We start from the raw sequence: 6,607 nt of genomic DNA, 5'->3' as shown, positions 1-6,607 counted from the left end.
CTTATTTCTTCATATCAACAGCACTGACTCCACTTATAGAGTTGTTGACCTCATTGTTAGAATGGTGACATGATTTTCTTTTGAAAAATGACATTCTAAAAATCTAGCTCAATTATGGCTCGACCTTGGCTTGAGCTAGTTTTGGCTTAACATTGGCTCGATTTGCCTCGAGAGATCTTCATACAAATGTGCCCTTAACACTCCGCTCAAGCAAACTTACGGAAGTTAGGTCTTCTCACGCCACTCACTATATAGATGTAATATTTTTTTTAGATTTGAAAAGAAAGAGACGTGAGAGCTACAGCCAAAACAAAGAGAAAAGAGACAGTGAGATTTGGGAGCTCATTGAGTGCATTAGGGCTTTGGGGATTGAGTGATTTGTGATTTCTCTCATGTACTCCATCTTTGAGATAGTGAATTCTCTAAGATTGACTCCGCTTGTGAATGTAGGCTATTGTTCAACCCGAACCAGTCAAGTCTTGGCATTATTTGTGTGATTGTTGAATTGTTTGTTATTTGCTTCCGCTAATCTACTTTTAGATCATCCCAAGATCTCCATCTGTCATAACAAACTGGTATCAAAGCGATTTGTGGAAGATCTTTAATCTAGAGGGATGGCTACTACGAAATTTGAAGTGAAGAAGTTCGATGGCCAAAATAGTTTCAGTTTTTGGTGCATCAAGATGAGAGCTTTGTTACGATAGCAAGGCTTGGCGAAAGTTTTGGAAGAGAAGGTGTCGGATGAGCCTTCTACATCAACAAAGGAAGATGAAGAGAAAGCACATAGTGCTATTTTGTTGTCTCTCTCCAATGGAGTCCTGTAAGAGGTCATCGACAAAGAGACCGTCGCCAATCTTTGGAAGGAGTTTGAGAGTTTGTATATCAAGAAGTCACTCACTAGCCATTTGTATTTGAAGCAATGGTTATACACTCTCAAGATGAGGAAAGGTACTCCTATTTCCAATCATCTAGATGAATTTAATAAAATGATTATGGATATGAGGAACATTGATATTAATCTTGATGATGAAGATCAAGCCTTAATTGTGTTGTGTTCGTTACCAGTTTCATTTGACAATTTTGTAAACTCGATATTATATGGTCGACATACCATATCCTTGTCAGACGTAAAATATATTTTGAATTCTAAGGAATTGAGAACAAAATTAAGTGTGAAAGGCACGAATGAGCAAGCGGGGGGCTTGTTTCTTAAAAGTTCCTTTTTGTGTAGATCCGAGGAAAGAAGTTCGGAAAATAGTAGGTGTAATTCCAGTGGCAGCTCGAAACTTAACAAGGAAAATGTTAAATATCACTACTGGCATATACTTGGTCATTACAAGAACTAGTCTCTCAGATTGAAGAACAAGGAGGAAGATACAAGTTCATCCAATGCTGTTAGCGTAGAACAGTCTAACAACTCTAATGTTGTCCTAGCAATCAGCGGCTCTAGCAGTCGTTTTGGTGACAAGTAGGTTATGGACTCAGCTTGGATGTTTCATATGTGTCCCAAAAGAGATTGGTTCACCACCTATGAATCAATCAAAGGTGGTTTTGTTTTGATTGCGAACGATATGGCTTTGAAGATTGTTGGGATTGGTTCAATCAAGATTAAGATGTATGATGGGATTTTTCAAAGTTTGTCCAACATTTGGCACATTCCATATTTGAAGAAAAATCTTATATCTTTAGACACTCTAGACTCCTTTGGTTTCCAGTATACAGGTGAAGGTGGAGTAGTTAGAGTCAGAAAAGACTCTATGGATGAGGGGAAATAAGACTGACTTCTTTAGGGCATTACAGTGATTGGTACAGTTGCAATATTGACTTCAGATGATCCAGATTCTGACATCACTCGAATGTGAGTGAGTGGGGTATGGTTATCTTGAGTAAGCATGTTTACTGAATTTGGGGTCCAGATGGACTTCTTGCTTGTTGAGAAAAGTTGGGGTTTTTTTTTTTTTTTTTTTTTTGAAGTTTTGGAGTGACATGTTTGATAATCTTCAAACATTGTAAGATTTTGATTGAGAATCCAACAAGCAAGAAGGTAAAGTTACTTTGTATTAACATTTTGGATGGAATTTTAGTATTGTCAGTTACCATAAAGTTGGGTCACTCCATGGCAAAATGGAGTAGCTAGGTGGATGTATTCTTTTGGAATGCCAGCTTGTCTAAAGATTTTTTTGGTTGAAGCGTGCAACACAACTTGTATTTGGTGAATCGTTCTCTTTCATTTTCTGCAGAAGAAGAGAAGGGTAATAATGACAAGAAGGTGGAGTTGTCCTTGAAGCTTCACAAGGAGTGCAATGTGGCACTCAATATCATGCTATTGGTGATGAGCATGATTCTGATGATGGCGCACAAGATGTAGATTTTCTAGCATATGTATTTATTATGGCAGAGAATATGGATGATTAGGTCTTCCGCATATTCAGAAGCCATCAAGAGTAAGTAGTCTGCACAATGGTAAGTAGTCTGCACAATGGTGGGTTGCCATGAGTGAAGAGATTGGATTTCTTCAAAAGGACCAAACTTGGGATTTTGTTAAAATACCTAAGAATCTAAGGCAATGGTAGAAGCGCCTCAACACACTTGGGTTGATTGATAAGTGTGATTTTTATGTGATTTTTATTTCTCTTTTATTTATGAAAAGTGTCAGTTTTCCTTCAATTCTATTGATTTTATTTATTGCTATATATTTCTCTTTCTTGGATTTAAAGGAATGAAAAGATTTAGTGTGAAATGAGAGCATTTTGGTACAAATAAAGAGACAATGGATCCAGACCGATAAGAGGCAATGAGATTTGAAGAGAATCGAGGAGATTTAGGAGAGAAGACTTAGCGATAAGGCTCCGAGCAGTTAGATTGGGCAACCAGTCTAAATGACTAACTTGACAGAGCAATCGAAATGAAATCATGGGCAACAAATAGCAAAGCATTTGAGAGTAATTTTGATCAAGAAAAAGAGAAAGAAATCACAGAAGGAATCCACAAGAAGTCCAAGTTTGAAATGCGCTAGGAGACAGCCTAGACATTCTTGAGTGTTTTGATCATAACCTTCTACTCACATATTTGATTGATACGATTCTAGATGGGTTGAATAGCTATCTTAAAGGGCTTCCATGTTGTCTCTAATAAGGATTTCTAAATTCTAACTCATGAAGTGTGTACGAGATTTCCAATATAAGTCTTAAAAGTTAGCCATATTTAGGCAGAAATTATGAAAACGTTAGGGTTTCTTTTCTACCATATATAAGCATATCATTAGCACGAAATTAAGAGGAGAGTCTGAGTTTTAGAGTCCAATAGTTCATAGATTATTCTTTAAGTTTCTTTCAAAGAGGCAGATCTGGAGGGCTGCATGCTTCATCAATCGACTCCAACGAAAAATACTAGTTTTATTCTTTTTCTTTTCAATTTCATTATGAATTTATTTTATTTTCTAGAGCTTTGATGTAGTCTAGCATTGAACACACAATTTATTTTCTGAGTTATTTTATTTTCAATATTTTCAAGATTGAGTGTTTATTCCTTGTTCTTAATGCTTGCGATTTTCTAGCTAATTATTGTTCAATCTATTGAATTGTAATGAGACCGAGAGGTGATTTGTGATTAGAGCTCTAGGATTAACCACCATTAGTTGAGCGAAAGTATAGATACTTTATCGCATTTAGTGTAATTTTTAAGAAAAATCCAAAAAACTTAATGAATCTCCAATTAATTAAATTCACAGAGTTATAAAGTTATTAATTGAAGATATTTTTAGTAATTCACATAGAGTTATAAAGTTATTAATTGAAGATATTTTTAGTATTGTTCGTGAGAAAATGTTGAATAGTTGGGAGATTTTTATCATCAACTTGGGATAATTACAATTCTATAACAAGGAAGAATAAATTGTGTGGGATTCGTTAGGTGAAATCAAACGCTTTAGATCTATTCTTATTATTTTTAAAATATTAATTTTAATGCTATTTTCTCCAATTTTAATTTAGATAATCTATTCTTTAAATTTTGGTTCTCCAAATAGCAATTAATTTAGTAAATTTCAGTACTCAATAGCATAATTAATCTCTGTGAGTTCGACATCCATTTTCTTTAAAACACTTTACTACTTGTTATGATTCTGTGCACTTACAGATATTTTCAGTATAACAAGTTTTTGGTGCCATTGTTGGGGATTAATTATTTGTTATTATATTGATAATAGCTAGATTTTTACTACTTTGGATTTTATTTATTTTTAAAATTGGTTTAAATTAGATCTCAGTTTGGTTTTTCTTTTCAGGAATCAGAAGTACATGACCCGATCTAAACCATTAGAGCATACACTTTTCAATCCCGAAATTGAAAGACCTTTAATCGGATTAATAAAGAGAAGAAGAAAGAGGCCACCGCATTTATATTTAATATGGTTGACCAGGAGCACAAGGCATAAAGAGACTATGTTATGCCCTCTGTCAATGGAGCGACTTCTAGTAGAAGGCAGCCAATTATACAAGCCAATAACTTTGAGATCAAGCCGGCCATCATTCCAATGATTCAATAAACTGTCGGGGGGCTATCACAAGAGGATCCTAATTTCCATATTGCAATCTTTCTAGAAATTTGTAATACTCTTAAACACAACGGAGTGACAAATGATGCGATTCAATTGAAACTTTTTCCTTTCTCACTTAAGGATAAAGCAAAAGCTTGGTTAAACTCTTTGTCGTCCTGCATCATCACTAGTTGGGAGGAATTGACACAAAATTTCTTAGCAAAATATTTCCCTCCAGCCAAGATAGCGAAGTTAAGGAATGATATTACTACCTTCCCAACTTGAAGGTGAATCATTATATGAGACATGGGAGAGATACAAGGACTTATTGCGCAAGTGTCCACATCATGATCTCCTAGCATGGCTTTAAGTACAAACATTTTACAATGGTTTGGGACCCACAAATCGATCTATGGTTAATGCGGCCACGGGAGGAGCATTAATGAGTAAGACCCAAGAAGCTGCATATGAACTTCTGGAAGAGTTGGTGTCTAACAACTATCAGTGGGCTGCAAAGAAAGCAATGCCAAGGAAAGCGGCCAGCGTCGTTAAGCTTGAATTTATGTCCACAATTGTCGCCCAATTGGAAACTCTATCGAAACAACTAGGTAAGATGAACATTAATACTATTCAAACTAATGTTGTTTGTGACCATTGCACAGGAAATCATTCAAGTGTAGATTGCCAAGTGGGGAGTCCTTTTGCCCACGGAGTTATGAACAAGCCCATTATGTGCCCAATTTCTAATGTCAAAATCATCCTTACAAACATGTTCAATCCTAAATGGAGAAATCACCCTAACTTTTCATGGAGCAATAATCAAGTACCGACTAGACCACCTCAACAGTTTCCACAGCAAGCAAAGAAACCAGCACTTGAGGATATGTTTATGCAATACATGCAAAAGACTCATATGGTGATCCTAAATAACTCGACTTCAATCCGCAATCTTGAGGCCAAATCGGTCAGCTCTCAAACATGCTCATCGAGAGGACAGCAGAGACTTTACCGAGCAACACCGTGACAAACCCAAAAGAACATGTCAAACCCATAATATTGAGAAGTGGGCAGGCATATGACCAGCCACAAACTGTAAGTACCGAGCAAGATGCAAAAGCTACCAAAAATGCCGAGTTCAATGTGAAAGAGGGCAGAGCGGGATGCGGCTAACTAGCAAGCTGAGAAGACTAAGGAGAATAAAGGGGCTTCAAACCCTAAGAAATCCAGAGAGTTTATATTTGAAACTTATTCTCCTACAATTTAAGATCCACCAATTCCTTTTTCCGCAAAGATTAAGAAAAAATAAAATTGATAATCAGTTATCTAAACTTTTGAGTATATTTAAGCAATTGCATATTAATATTCCCCTCATTGAAACTTTAGAGCAAATGCCTAAATATGCAAAATTTTTAAAGGATATATTATCAAACAAGTGGAAGCTGGAGGAGCATGAGACTATAATGCTGACCGAGGAGAGTAGTACAATTTTACAAAAGAAGCTGCCACCTAAGTTGAAAGATCCGGTGAATTTCACGATCCCTTGCACTATAGGAAATTTTCTATTTTGATAAAGTTTTATGCAACTTAGGTGCAAGTATTAATCTAATGTCTCTCTCTGTTTTCAGGAAATTAGGTCTTGGAGAAGCAAAGTCAACTACCATCTCTCTACATTTGGCAGACAGATCTATTAAATACCCGAGAAGACTCATTGAGGACGTACTGGTGAAAGTTAATAAGTTCATCTTTCCGGTCGACTTCATTGTGCTCGAAATGGAGGAGGACAAGGAGATCCCTTTGATACTATGCCAACCTTTCCTTGCGATGGGGAGAACCTTAATTGATGTCCAGCAAGGGAAACTCATTTTGGGGGTTGGCAAGGAGTAGGTCACTTTTGACGTATTCAAATATCTATGGAATCCCTTTCTGAGGTACATTCTTATTTTCAAATAAGCGACCGAGACGTGGTCATGGCCGACAAGACTTACGGAGCTGAATTTCCAAACCTACCACTTGAGGTATGTCTTACTGTTAGGGACCTCGGTCAAGTCTCTAAACACTATGATCTCCACG

General features: G+C 36.4%; 1 non-coding gene across 1 annotated transcript; it reads right to left on the bottom strand.

Moving 5' to 3' along the window:
* Positions 1 to 4,786: 4,786 nt before the first annotated feature.
* On the bottom strand, positions 4,787 to 4,891 carry LOC121236243. The gene has a single exon (XR_005934684.1). It is a non-coding gene; the product is annotated as a small nucleolar RNA R71 (small nucleolar RNA).
* Between the last annotated feature and the right edge of the window lie 1,716 nt (positions 4,892 to 6,607).

This window comes from Juglans microcarpa x Juglans regia, chromosome 6D (genome assembly GCF_004785595.1).
Source record: "Juglans microcarpa x Juglans regia isolate MS1-56 chromosome 6D, Jm3101_v1.0, whole genome shotgun sequence".
Taxonomy (NCBI): Eukaryota; Viridiplantae; Streptophyta; class Magnoliopsida; order Fagales; family Juglandaceae; genus Juglans; species Juglans microcarpa x Juglans regia.
The sequence above is the reverse complement of the archived record's forward strand: the minus strand, read 5'-3'. Positions and strand labels throughout refer to the sequence as shown.